Source organism: Pseudorca crassidens, chromosome 1, assembly GCF_039906515.1.
Source record: "Pseudorca crassidens isolate mPseCra1 chromosome 1, mPseCra1.hap1, whole genome shotgun sequence".
Lineage (NCBI taxonomy): Eukaryota > Metazoa > Chordata > Mammalia > Artiodactyla > Delphinidae > Pseudorca > Pseudorca crassidens.
Window position 1 is genome coordinate 196,020,695 of NC_090296.1, and position 15,086 is coordinate 196,035,780.

Consider the following 15,086-nt stretch of genomic DNA (forward strand, 5'->3'; position numbering starts at 1 on the left):
CATTTTAAGCCTTTACTTAGGTATCTACCCACACAAATAATAAAGCACAAGTATTTTTAAGAATAAGAGTAACAAAATAAATACTTTTTTCTATTCAATTTTTGTAAATTTTTTTGTATTCAATCCTAAGGAAAAAAGAATCTAAATAAATACCCTTTATCTACCCTCCCCCTCTCCTAGGAAGGTATGCTCAGTAGGTTTCTTAGAGGGAGATCAGTTCTCCTTTCAGCTTTTAAAGTTCAATAACCAAATTTAAAAGTGAAGTACCTGACTCTTACTATGGAGCAGGGAAGGAAGTAGCAAGGAGACAGGATAGAAAAGCCTGATTCATTTGAAATCTCACCTTCCTAGAGAGGTGGGTGGTGGACAGAGAAAGTATTTCTGAAATCTCCGTAGGGGGGCTCCTGAGGATCTGCTGAACACCAAACCATGCACAGGATGAAGCCCCCAAAAGGACATCTCATGAGAAGTGAAAAAGTACCAGGTCGCTGTAAGGTTGAGCCCTAGAGTAAAGGTTCCTCTATACAAGCCGTGAACGAGCTGAAAACTAAGCCTCAAAAGAATCATATTAATCCACAGTAACAACTGTCTGCTAGAAATTCAACACTGTTTAAACAAACACAAGAAATCCAGCATTCAGCCACTTAAAATTCACAGTGAATTGCATCCAGTCAAACATCACTAGATGAAGAAAGGAGCAGGAGAAAAACCCCATAACCAGGAGCCAATAGAAATAGACCCTGAAGTGACAGAGATGATAGAACTAGCAGATAGGTACTTTAAAACAGCTGTTGTAAATATGGCTCATGTACGTACACATAATGCGGAATGAAATAGAAGATAGAAAAAAGAAAACATTGGAACGGGCAGAGATAGAAAAATATAGTAACTGAAACGAAAATTTTACTAGATGGGATTAAGTGCAGGTTAGCTCTTTCAGGAGAAAAGCTCAGTGAACTTGAAAACATAGTGAGAATTTAACCAAAAGCATAGAGAGAAAAAAGATTGAAAAAGATGAAAAGCACCTTGGTTGCCTATAGTATGATAACCATGGGCATAAGTGTAATTGTAGTCTCACAATTTAGAGGGAGGGTGAAAGAGAAAAATATTAATGGCTGAAATTTCCCCAAATTTGAAGAAAATATAAACCCATTGATCCAAGAAATTCAACAGAGCCCAGGCAAGATAAACAACACATACACACACACACACACACACACACACACGGTACATCAAGAAAATTGGTGAAAATTAGTGATAAAGAGAAAAATGTTAAAAGCAGGCAGAGGGAATAAAAAGATATTACATACAAAGGAATAAAGTCAAGAACGGCAGCAGACTTGTCATCAGAAACTGTGCAAACCAGGATGCAATTTAATAGCAATTTTCAAGTGCTAGAAAAATTGTCAACCTAGGATTTTACAGCCAGTAAAAATACAAAATAAAGGAGAAAAAAAATAAGGGCCAAATAAGAACTTTTTTAGACAAAAACTGAGACAACTCATGACCAGCAGACATACATTACAAGAAATATTGAAGGAAGTTTATTAGGCAAAAGATACCAGGTGGAAATTGGACTATACAAAGGGATAAAGAATGCTAAAAGTGGTTCATATGTTGATAAAAAAAATTTTTCTCCCTGTTTCAGTTTCTTTAAAACATAAATGTCTCTTTAAATAAAAAATAATGACAGTGTTTATCTAGTGAGATTTATAACATATGTAAAAGTAAAATGTATGACATCAGGGCTTCCCTGGTGGCGCAGTGGTTGAGAGTCCGCCTGCCAATGCAGGGGACACGGGTTCGTGCCCCGGTCCGGGAGGATCCCACATGCCACGAAGCGGCTGGGCCCGTGAGCCATGGCTGCTGAGCCTGCGTGTCTGGAGCCTGTGCTCCGAAACGGGAGAGGCCACAACAGTGAGAGGCCCGTGTACCGCAAAAAAAAAAAAAAAAAAAAAAAAAAGTATGACATCAATGGCTCAAAGAATGGGTTGGGGAAAGGAAACATATCATAAGGGTCTTATACATGAAGTGGTATATTTTTTGAAGGTAGGTTTTCTTAAGCTAAAGAGTATTCACGAAAATAGCTAAAAAAGAGTTTTAACTAATAAGAAACTAATGGTGGATATGAAGTGAAATCCTAAAAACTAATCCAAAATAAGACAGGAAAAAAGGGGAGAAGGACCAAAACTAGATGGACAAATAGAAAACTTGTAACAATATGGTAGGACAACATTCAGTCATATCAGTAATCACATTAAACGTAAATGATCTACTCTAATCAGAAGGCAAAGATTGTCAAGTTGGATAAAAAACCAAGGTAACCTTCAAAATAGGTTAGAAACAAAAGGGTGTAAAATGTATACAATGTAAGCACGAAGTATGAGAAAACTGGAGTGGCTATAGTAATATCAGAGTGGGCTTCATAACAAGTGGAATTAAGAAGGTTAAAGAGGGACACTTCATAATAATGATGAATGGGCCAATTTGTCAAGAAGAAATAATAACCTTAAATTCCACAATACTACATTGTAAAAATACACAAAGCAGAAACTGATAGCACTGAAAAAAAAAGAAACTGACAAATCTTCAATTGTAGTTGTAGATTTTAATACCCATATCAGTAATTGATGGAAAAAGTTGAAACATGATCAGGGAGGATATAGATGCACATAACAACACTGTAAACCAACTTGACTTCACTGACATTTACAGAACATTCCACTCACCAGTAGCAGAATATGCATTCTTTTCAAGTGCACATGGAATATCCACCAAGATAGCCCTCCATCTTCTAATACATAAAACAAGTCTCATTAAATTTAAAATGATGGAAATTATGCAGAGTGTATCCTATGACCACAATATAATTAAGCTAGAAATCAATATCAGAAAGATATCTGGAAAATCCTCAACATTTGTAATTACACCACATACTTCTAACTAGCACATTGGTCAAAAAAAAGGAGGGGTGATTAAAAGATGTTTTGAAGTGAATCACAATAAAAACACATCAAAATTTCTGGGATATATGTGAAGCAGTGCTTAGGCAAATCTTTAAACGATCTAAGTGTCCACCTTAAGAAGGTAGAAAAAGAAGATCAAATTAAAACGAAAGTAAGTAGAAGGAAGGAAATAGTAAACAAAAGAACAGAAATTGATGAAATAGAAAACAGGTAAACAACAGAGATAAACAAGGAAACCAAAAGCAGGCTCGTTGAGAAAACGATTAAACCTCTAGCTATCCTAATCAACAAAAATAAAGAGGAAACACATGTTACTAAGTATAATGTCAGAATTGAAAGAGGGGACATCACTACAGATTGTACAGAAATTAAAAACATATAGAAAGAATATTACAAACATCTTTTGTACATAAGTTTGACGACTTTGATAAAATGGGTACATTCCTTGGAAGGCACAAATTATGTAATGAAATTGACTTCGGAAGAAGGATAACATTAGAGTAGCACCGTATCTATTAAAGAAGTTATATTCCTGCTTAAAAACCTTCCCACACAAACAAACCAAACCAAAACCAAGAACTCCAGGCCCATACATGTTTTAACTGATGAATTCTATCAAACATTCGAAGGAGAAATAATTCAGAAAATAGATGAAAAGGAAACTCTTCCCAACTCATTTTAGGACACTAGCATTATGCTAACATCAAAACTAGGTGAAGACATTACAAGAAAAGAAAACTATAAACAAATATCCTTCTTGAACATAGGTGAAACATTTTGTGAACGAACCATTAGTAAGTCAAATCCAGCAGGATATTAAAAATGAGTTTATTCGAGGGATGCAAGGTTGGTTTAACATTGGAAAATTCACTAGCATAAGTTCATCACTTTAACAGAAAAAAGCTATATGATCCTGTCAGTAGTTACAGGAGAAAGCATTGGAGTACATTCAACAGCCATTTGTGATAAAATCTGTCAGGAAACTAGAAACAGAAGAGGATTTTCTTAACCTGACGAAAGACATCTACATGTAACTTCTAGCTGAAGTCCTATTTAAAGTCAAAAGATGGAGTGCTTTCCTCCTAAGACAGGACACAAGACAAGTATGCCCATCTCCTCCATACGTGTATCTAATACTGTAATGGAGGCCCCAGCCAGTGTAACAGGCAATAAAAAGAAACAAATGACATACACATTGGCAAGGTAGAAATAAAAGGTCTTTATTTGCAGACAACATGATCATGTATAGAGAAAATGCTAAGAAATCTCTAAAATGCCACTAGAATTTGTCATTGAATTTATTAGCAAGCTTGCAGGACGCAGAGTATATACACAAAATCAGTTTTATGTATATATACCAGCAATGAAAAATTAGAAATTGAAATTGAAAATTTATATCAAAATACAAAGGACCTATAAAAACTAAAACATGTATTTACAAGAATAATATTGGAAGGTTTTTAGTACCTAATTTCAAGACTTCCTCTACTTTTTAAAGCTCCTTCTTTAAAGCTGCGGTGATCAAGGTAGTGTTGGCCTAAGATAAACATATATATCAATGGAATAGAATAGAGAATCCAGAAATAGACCCACACATATATGGTCAGTTGATTTCTGACAGTTGTGCCAAGTTAATTCAATGGGGAAAGGATAGTCTTTTTAACAAATGGTACTGGAACACGTGGATATTAAATGTAAAAACATTAACCTCAACTCTTACTTCTTCTAGATATAAAAATAACTTGAAAAGAATCATGGATCTAAATATAAAAGACTAAAACTATAAAACTTCAAGAAAAAATTACAGGAGAAAATACTCGTGAACTTGGGATAGGCAAAGATTTCTTGGGGCCCAAAAAGGATGAACCATAAAAGAAAAATTGACAAATGGGACTCCATCAAAATTTAAAACTTCTATTCTTCAAAAGACATCGTTAAGAAAATGAAAAGGTGATCTTTAAACAGAGAGAACATATTCACAATACATATACCTGACAAATGACTTGTAGCCAGAATATATAAAGAACTCTGACAGCTCATTAAAAAGACAACCCAGTTAAAAATCTAGGCACAAGAAAATAATGAATGCAGCACAGGAAAAGGTGTTCAGCATCATTAGACATCAGAAAAATGCAAACCAAAACAATGAGATACCATTGTATATTCATCAGAATAGCTAAAATTAAAAATTAAAAGAACAAGTGTTAGAATGGAACTTTCATATATTGCTGGTAGGAAAGTAAGACGATAAAACCATTTAAACTGTTTGGCAGTGTGTTATAAAGTTAAACATTTACCATAACATACAACAATTTTACTACTAAATATTTACCTAAGAGAAATGATAACATATATTTACACACATACTTGTACATGAATGTCCATAGCAGCTTTATTCATAATAGCCTCAAGCTGGGAGCAACTTAAATGTCCATAAACTAGTGGATGGACGAACACATTGTGGCATATATCCATGTAATAATATACTACTCAGCATTTAAAGGGAACAACGTACTGATACATACAGCAACATGAATGAATCTCAGAAACGTTATGCTGAGTTCAATAAGCCAGACACAAAAGAATACAAACTCTATGATTCCATTTACTGCCCACAATTATTATACCAGAAATGATGCTAAAAAACCCCAAAACAAACAGATTTAATCTATAGTCACAATAAACAGACATGTTGTCTGCGGCTGAGGATGGAGTGTGATTGACCTGGATGGGGCTCAAGGGAACCTTTTGGTTTGATCAGTGTGTTCTATATCTCTACAGTTTGTTTAACCAGGATGGGGCTCAGGGGAAACTTTTGGTTTGATCAGTGTGTTCTATATCTCGACTATGGTGGTGATTATATGGATATATGTATATGTTTGTAAAATTCATTGAAATGTACACATTTTACCTCAATAATGTTGTTTTGAAAAAAATTCCAAAAATTTGAAAGTTAATTTACTAACAAAACATTAACTTCTGACTAATGTTAGAAGACCTCTCTGTGTAAGGCTGAAACTGAGTTGACCTGAAAATTCCATTTAGATAAATCAGTATACACAATATAAATAAAAATATGTGAATTAAATATCCTTAAACAAGGAAAGAGAGTAGATGAATTCTCAGTGTAGTTAGCCTATGATTTGATGTATTGGAATGGGACCCTAGCATCCTTAAAATTCATTGACGTACCTTTCTAATTTCTTTAATTGATATTTAGTAGTGTCTTTGGCTCTAAGAAGAATCCAGCTAAAATGAAGTAATTACATATAATCCCCTCTTGATTTTGTTTTCTTGTTCTTTTCATTTTTTTTAACTAGAAAGAATATGTAGAAGATACTCCAGTGTCACTTACGATCTATTTTTCCTGTTAGGAATAGAACTTCTAGATTTTACCTGAGCACATACACGGCTGCCCATCCAGAAACTACATTTCTCTGCTTCTCTTGCAGCAGGGTGTGGCTTTGGACTAATGAGAGGTGACTGGTGACGTGTATAAGGTTACCTCATCAAGGACAAGCTACTTGCCCTAGACTTTCTCTTTTCTCTTTCTGCTGGTGGGGATGTTACATCAGGTATAGCAGCCACCTTAGGTCCAGAGATGGAAGCCATGTGGAAGCTGATAGAGTCATCTTGGGTCCCTGAATGATCTTGTGATGCACACCTCCCCCTGCACCCCGCATTGTGACATGAAAAAGAAAAATCTCTAACTGTGCCTACTATATTTTTGAGTCCTTTTGTTATGGTAGAAATTTTATACCCTAATACAAAATGGAAAGCATTTAAGACTTTTAAGTTTTTCTCTGTGTACTGTTTTGCCATAGCCAGTATATTTTGGTGTGTATTCTCATCTATTTATTTATTTATTTAGGCTGTGTTGGGTCTTCGTTGCCGCACACGGGCTTTCTCTGGTTGCAGCGAGTGGGGGCTACTCTTTGTTGCGGTGCACGGGCTTCTCATTGTGGTGGCTTCTCTTGTTGCAGAGCACAGGCTCTAGGCGTGCAGGCTTCAGTAGTTGCAGCATGTGGGCTCAGTAGTTGGGGCATGTGGGCCCTAGATCGCGCAGGCTTCAGTAGTTGCGACGCATAGGCTAAGTAGTTGTGGCTCACGGGCTCTAGAGCGCAGGCTCAGTAGTTGTGGCACACAGGCTTAGTTGCTCTGCAGCATGGGGAACCTTCCCAGTCCAGGGATTGAACCCATGTCCTCTGCATTGGCAGGTGGGTTCTTAACCCACTGCACCACCAGGGAAGTCCCTGATATGTATTCTCAATTAAAATAATTTCTAAGCTAGCATATGATTTCATGCCAAGAGTTCTCTTTGATCCAGTAGTTATTTAGGAGAGTGTTTCTCCAATTTACAAGTTACTTTTAAAATTTAGGTACTAATTAGTAATAAATTGATACACAGCATTCTAATTTTTAAATGTCTTCATTGACTAATTTATGATCAGTTTTAGTAAAGTTTCACAGACTTTTTCAAAGAATTTGTCTTCCTTGTAAAATACTAAAATATTTAGTTATTATGTTGTTTAACTTTTCTATAATTATTTTTTATCTGATCTCAAAGGGTTAAAGATGTAAATCAGTGATTTCTTCCATTAATTTTTCTTTATATTTCTCTCTTTTTTTGTTTTGCTTTGTGTGTTCATGTATTATTAACTGTCAGTATCTCAATTGAGGATTATACCTTTTATCAGAATAATATCACTTTTTTCCTAATTTATGCCTTGTGCTTTGTGTTTTAGCTGACATTAATATTGCTACTTTAGTTTATATTTCCCTATGTATCTGTGTACTTCTTATTATATTTATCCTTTCTTTGTCATTTCTTTTAGATATGTTTTCTATAAGTGGAGCATAGTTGGATTTCATAGTTGGATTTTTTAACCTAATGGGAGGAACCTTTGTCTTTTAACAGGTATTTTAACTCATTTATATTTATTGTCAAAATTGATCTTTAATTCGTTTTATTTCATTGATCTTGTTTCTTTTATACAAGTCTTTTATTTTCCATTGTGTTTTGGGCTTTTTGCTATTTGATTTAAAGTTTATCTTTGTTTAATTTGGTTTTGAATTTTGCCTGCTTTGAAATCTGCTGCTGATTATTTTTAAGTTTTTTTGAAACGTTAAATCTATGTCATACCTATAATTAAGTCAAGAATGAGATGGTATCTTTTGTCTTCCCTCAGTAGGAAATGAGAAATTTAATAAAGTTTTACTTATCTGCCTCTCAGTTTTCATTGATATCTTAGATTTTTATCTCAGACTATTATTAAATTGTAATTTTAAATAATTTGTAAAATATTTTCATTAATTTTTATAGCTATAGAAATTATGAAAACCCTAAGATTGTCACAACTTTAAATAAATTGCCATGTTTTCCAAGTATATATCAAAGTGAACCTTAAGAAAGTCATTAAAAATATGCTATTGTGCCATATTACATTACTTCTCATTTTCTTGACCTATTTCTGTATTATATCTTAAAAAGACACTTTTAGTATTGCCCACATTCAGGCCCTTTTCCTTCTCATTAGACTGGGAAAAAAGAAGAAATAGTCAAATTGAAGTTAATGTATCAGATTTTGTATTTGGTGTTTGCAATGGCAAAGTACAAGATTCAGAATATGTTTGGGATTATTGAATTACTGGATTTTATGGTGATGGGTAGGGAAACATTACCAGTTATTGACGAGTAAGCTTGTTTTCAGAGATGTCCCTGTCAGTTATGGTACCAGGTGGCACAGGGCATGGCATTTACATTCTCCTCAATGTTTGCTCAGTGTCAGAGGCCGTCCTTTTGCTTTGAGTCCCTGATAGAGTATTAGGATGCTCCTAGTCGTGTGCCCTTCTCAGGTGGGCGTCATCTCCATTCCCTCACTATCATAAGCGTGCTTGTGTACAGGGCTTTCCCATTTTTTTCAGAATATACTTGAGGACTATTTATGGAAGCGGCTCTTAGAGGACACGCAGCCTTGTCTTGGAAATAGTGTGGAGGAAAGAAGGCTGTAGCGGTTGCAAGGGGTAATATCTTTAAGAAAATAGTAATGTAGCTGTTACTTTGAACTGGAAGGCTTGTCTTTATTTCTCATATTTTTTTAGCAGATAATTATGTAGCTGGACTACCAAAATGCAGGGAGTGAGGGGAAGCTGCGGACAGCCTCTTCAGGATTGCGGGTCAGGGTGAAGTTCTTGGCCAGACTCCTTTCCGTGTGGCGTGTGGAAAGCAAACGGGCTGAGGAGAATGCAGGAGGACCGTTAGTCTTGCTTTGATCCTCTGTTTTCCTTTGTGACCATGGCAAACGTCTCAGTTCTTCTGGGCCTCAGGCGGGGTCTGTGCTGTGAGGTTGATGACTGTCCAAGATGCTTTCTCACTTTAAAACTCCACGCCTGACCAGGGCACCAGGGATAGCAAGGGAGTTTCCATCTGACAGAGCTTTTATTTCGTTTAAGCAAAGAAGTTAGCTTCATTTCATCTTGGAAAGTCAAGAGAAATAAATCACTTCTCTTACCACCTTGAGTAAGGAGAATTGGAAGGATCATATGTGACTCATGTATTTATGCTCCGACCTGACATTAGCAAGTGACACACGTTGTGGTGGACTGTCCCGCCATAACACCTGGAAGTAATCTAGTAATAGAATGACTCAGAGGAATGTGAAATCACCATTTTTTTCCCTGAGAAAACTAAGATATTTATCTAGACTCCCAGAAGGTTCTTGCCTTTTTCCCTGGGATGTGTGCATGTTTTGAGATTGAGGGTCCTGGGAGGTAGGCCCACTGTGCGACCTTCAGCCAGGCATCAGACTGAAGGTCATGCCGAAGATCTTTCATTGATGAGGTCCTGAGTGGTCCAAAGGCTGCTTGCCCTGAGTTTGTGTTTCATGAGGTCAGCAGTAGGAGGCCGCCCAAACAGGCTTTTTGTGCTAAGCTGAGCTGGGCATGGTCACAAGCAGGGTGGGCAGAGAGAGTTTTCAGATAATGAACATGTCACAATTGTGGAAGAGCGAGGACACAGTGCTGACTGAATGGAATCTGTACAGCAGTCAGAGGACGACTCTTTTTGAAGAAGGGCTTTGTTCTGGCTAGGTTCTGGAGGATGATTCCCGACAAAGGCTCCATCCAGAACAGTGTGGAAAAAAGATCATTGCTTCTTTTCTCTATAGTCATCACTTTGAGGACTAAAAAGTCATTGAAAAGTTTTATTTCCTGCTCTATCAAGAGCTTCTAGGGGAAAAGAAAAAAGAGAATTGTTTCATTTCAGAAATGCATTTTGTTTCAGTCAATAAAAAGTTGCTGTGAATAAGTCAAAATAACATGCAAAATAAATTCGAAACATGGATAAAAAAAGTAGGTGGTAGGCTTTTATTAACCGCCAGTGTGAGGTAGGCCCTTCTAGGGATGCAGAAACCAACGTTCAGTAACCTCTGTTCTCAGGAACTGAGCTTGAGTGAGGCAGACAGATAGATGGCTAATACTTACTATGTTTCAATTGGGTTTTTATAGAGCAGCTACTCTATGCAAGACACCGCACTAGGTGCTGAGTCTACAAGGCGAGGTAGATACAGTCCCTGTTCTCAAGATATTTAGAGTCCAGAGTGAGATGCGTCACCAGGCATGCCGAGCACCAGGTACGCGGAGGCGTACAGGAAGACATCAGTAATTAGAATGCACAGGACGGAATACACAGGCGACTGTGAACTTGCGCCAAGAGCTAAGCAGTCTCGAGGCACCGATTCCTGCAGCGGCTGCCGTAAGCTGTGCTTACGGACGTTCTGGCCCCAGAGCCACACCTTTCTGATGTTAAGGATAATAAAAATAGCCAAGAATCGCACAGTGCTTGGCTCTGTTCTAGTACTTTACACATAACAACTTATGTAAACCTTGCAACAGTCCTATCAGGTAGTGTTAATATTAGACCAGAAACTGAGGCCCAGAGCAGGTGGGTAACAGCTAGCCTGCGGTGGGTCACCACGGTGCTAGGTTGGGGCTTCTAGAATCAAGGAAGCCAGCTACAGGAGGAGCCATTGTTCAGAGGTTTGCAGATATAGCAGCTTAACATTAATGAGCCCATAGCTGAGCATATGGGAGAAAAAAATTGTTGATACATGTGCTTTTCATTTGCTAGAAATACAGATGTATATTGTTGTTGTTGAAATTGCCCTATACTAGCTACACATTATATCTAGAATTTTTATTTGAAATTATAGGAAAATAACTTTTGATCAAATAGTATTACCCATTTATTTACAGAGAAGGGCCTTCTTGGATTATAAATATATCTAAAAGAGATCGTACTGCTTCCCGCAAACACCGACTCCACAGCTCCTTGAGGTGGAGATTTCTATTCAGCCTAATGTCCTCCTGGTCAAGTAAGAGGCTGCTTTCTCTGCCTCTCATCTGTTGAAATGTCTGTCCCTGTTTACAGTACTGGAGGTCTTTAATTTATAAGCTGGATTTGTAAATTGCAGGGGCCTGGGGCTTCCCCTGGTGCGTGAACCACAGGAGGCCTGCTATTTGCTTCTTTGTGGGAGTTCGTAAGACCTTTTGTGACCTGGTTTGCCCACAGTTCATAGGCTCACATCTAGGTGATCTGAAGGAAGAAGAATGGGGTGAAAAAGTCAAAGTTATGGTTGTGAACGGGAAGGAAAGTTAGAATTTTAAAACCAGCATCAAAATGGTACAGACAAGAATTAGAAGCTAGGAAGAGCCTAGGAGGAGAGGTTTTTAATTAGAGCAACCCTCAAGACGTTGGAAATTGTTGTGACGATTTTAAATGGCCTTAAAAAGAATCAGCAACTTGACTTTCTGTATGTGGTTTATGAAATGTAAACACACACAGAATTCAAGGGGAAACGGTGATTTTTCAATGTAAAACTGTTTCGATTTATGGCTTCCTGGACATTGAAAGCCTCCTTGCACCTTGATTAAATACATTGAGTGGTTTTAAAATGTAATAAAATTGTAAGGCAGGTTTTCTTTTTTTTCTTTTTGCACAAGCAGGTATTTTCAGTGTAACAATCAGGAAGATTAGGCAATCTGTGACATAAAGCTTGAATGGTGTTACTAAATAGGGGGAAGGAGCCTTAGACCTCTTTTTGACTCTATCTACAAATAAAATAAACTTTTTCATGCAATACTGAAATCAACTATGCAGTTGAAGAAACTTATTAAGATAATACTTTGTGTAAATCTATTTTCTACTTTGCTTTACTAAAAATTTTATTTATAGAAGGAATACATAAATACCTTTTTTTTTTAAAAAAAAAAAGAAGCCTTACAAATCAAGGATTTAAAGGGATTAATGTTCCCTTTGACCATCACGGTCCCTGGGTCATCATTTTGCCCTTTATTCTTCCAAATCTTGTTCTGAATACTTACATGCATATATTTGTATGCCTAGAACAGATATTTATGTTTTGTGTAGATGTTAAAAAATAACCCACAGAGGGACTTCCCTGGCGGTCCAGTGGTTCAGACTCCACATTTCCAGTGCAGGGGGCGTGGGTTCGATCCCTGGTTGGGGAACTAAGATCCCACACGCCACAGTGTGGCCAAAAACAAAAACAAAAAGACCCCATAGAATGTATTGTTTTGCTGGTTGACTCAAATATGACGTTGCATTATATCTTTTGTTTTTAGTAGTTCAGTAATGTTACTGACTGCAGCTGGTATTTACTGAATAGTTATTATGTGCTAGGCAAGATGTTTAGCATCTTTCATATAATTTTGTTTCATAATCTGCATAATAAGCTTCAGAGGTGAATAAAAGTCATTGATTTTACGTGAGTCAAATTCCACCGTCAATATGTCTCACATTTACATTAAATTACTAATGCCAGTAGTTCCATCATTGTTTAATAAGACTTCAAAAATAAAGCATTTGGAATGATTTTTTGAATTGCTAAGAATGTAACTGTTAGTTCTGTTAGATTTGTTGTTCCTGTGCTGTTGGCCTCTCCACCCAGCCCTGGGAGTGAGTGTCTCTGCTAAGCCAGAAGGCCGGGAATGTGCTCACCTTTTAGGCATGAACAGGTAGTATGTGTCATGTATGACTCATTCTAAATGAAGAACAGACAACCCCAGACATTTCCTCAGTAGTTAATGGTTTTCAAAGCCCATGCCTGTGATGATGTCCTTATTTGGGGGACAGTTACATGATACAAGTCCTAAGTGTGAGCAGGTTTGTTTTTGAAAGATGCTTTTCACTGTGCTTTTGGCCATTCCGGTCTGAGGAGTAAAGGCTGCTGTCGTAGGAACTCTGATTGTTTTTATGGGAATTGGTAGAAAAGGAGCGATGTTGGGTGGGTTGAGAGAAAAAAAGATTCTGCTTATTATGTGTACTCTGACTTTAGAGTTTGGATGAAGATATTTTCAAAATTTCCTGACAAAGTAGAAAGCTTTAATGTCTGGGCAGCTGTCAGAAGAGTTTAGATCTCAGCTCTTCTGCTCAACTAGCTGGGGAATCTTATAAAAGCCACTTATGCTGTTTCAATCAAATGATAATAATACCCACTTAATAAAGTTGTGGGGTGGAATTAACGTAAAGTGCCTTGTACAGTGTGAAGCACTGTATGAATGTGCAAATATTGGGTGATACTCTTACTGTTTTCATCATCGGAACTGTTGTGAAGGTCGTCTGCAGTTTGCCTCTTTTACTATTGCCTCTGTCCTGAGAAATTAACCTGCTTTCCTCTGTCGTTTATTACATGGAAGGGAGTACTGTAACAGAGCTCTGTGGTCTGCAGAAGAGCAAAAGGGGCCTTACTGCTGAATCATTGAACGAATACTGAAGTACAGCCAGCATTTTTTCAGGCCTAATGTAAGAACTGAAAAGATCATCTACAGTAACTCAAGAAGCGGAGATATGCCAAAGGTCCCAATAAATATCATTTCATTGTCACCAGTACATAGTGTTTGTAGATGTATTTGGCCTTTTTGTCTTCAAGAGAAAAGTAGACAAGTATTAATTAATATCTGTCTATTTAGAAAAGTGTTTGTTACTAAATTCTGTTGGAGTGGGACCTGGTTTGAAAAAAACCATCAGAAATTATCTTGTGTTCTGGCTTCTTTTTGGCTATAAAATACTTAAATTATTCTGAAATCTCAAATAACGTTCAAAGAAGGTATGAAGTTTTTATGCTTATCAGAAGGAGACATGGGTTAAAGCGATTAAGAGGCCTTCCAAGTGAGCTCTCATTTCCAGGTGAGCAGATAGCGCCATTGAGTTTCCGTGTGGTCCACGTGGTGATGGGGAACTGATCGTTGCTTGGAAGCCCAGTCAGAAGTCTACAGTTGAAATCTCAGTTGCTGTTTGGGTGACGTGCCATGCACTGTACAGAGTCACTACTGGTACAGGTTGTTTCTTGGGGAAGCTATGTGTGCTTTGGAGGAGAGGTACATGCTGAAAACAGAGCAAAACAAAACAAAACAAATCTTTGGTTTTGTTGTTCCTTCTTCTGGATAGTTCTAAAAAGCTAACCCCTCTTCTGGATACTTCTAAAAAGCTAACCCTTTTAACTTTCATTGGTGGTTTGCTTTGTCATCTCTGTGTTCACTTTCATTTATTTCTTGACCACTATGGCAAACCATCTCTATCCTGGTTATACCAAGGGAAAAAGTGAAATCTTGTTTCAGAGTGACCTGTAAAATTCTATTCCATATTTTAGACTTAGCCCACTGGAGATATCACTTTCTTCTTCATTTTATTTCACTACCCCACCATGCCCTTACTGTCCGAGCACCATGGGGTGGGTTGTTTGTTGTTTTTTTAATGAATCTCACACTCACCTATTTATAGAAACTGAGCATTTCCCCCTTTCCCAGAGGCAGCTGTGGCAAGAGTAGCTTGTTTGCTTGAGATGGGGACCAGCGGGGCTCTGAAGCAGCCCAGGATCTGCACAGTCACACTTGGTTCTCCTTAACTAGCAACTAGAACTATGTTAACTTGCCTTGACTATCCCTAAGCAGCTCTTTAAAAAAAAAAAAAGTTTACAATCAGTTGAATTCTCTAAGCTTCTGGCTTACAATAGTGAAAAAACTTTTACACAGAGTAGATAACGGATGGAGTAAGAATTTCTGATTCGTTTGCATGTTATTTATTGTGGAAAGAATGTTTTC

At 37.2% G+C, this 15,086-nt stretch overlaps 1 protein-coding gene across 43 annotated transcripts in view; it reads left to right on the forward strand.

The window, feature by feature from the left end:
- ZNF438 (zinc finger protein 438) overlaps positions 1-15,086 on the forward strand; it is a 297,450-nt gene that overhangs the window by 59,215 nt on the left and 223,149 nt on the right. For 28 of the 43 annotated variants that reach the window (XR_010934694.1, XR_010934693.1, XR_010934695.1 and 25 more), the window contains one exon: positions 7,802-7,884. The exons of the other annotated variants lie outside the window; for them this stretch is intronic. The gene's annotated coding sequence lies outside the window, so the exon portion shown is untranslated. The remainder of the gene's footprint in view (positions 1-7,801; positions 7,885-15,086) is intronic. 43 annotated transcript variants of the gene reach the window in all.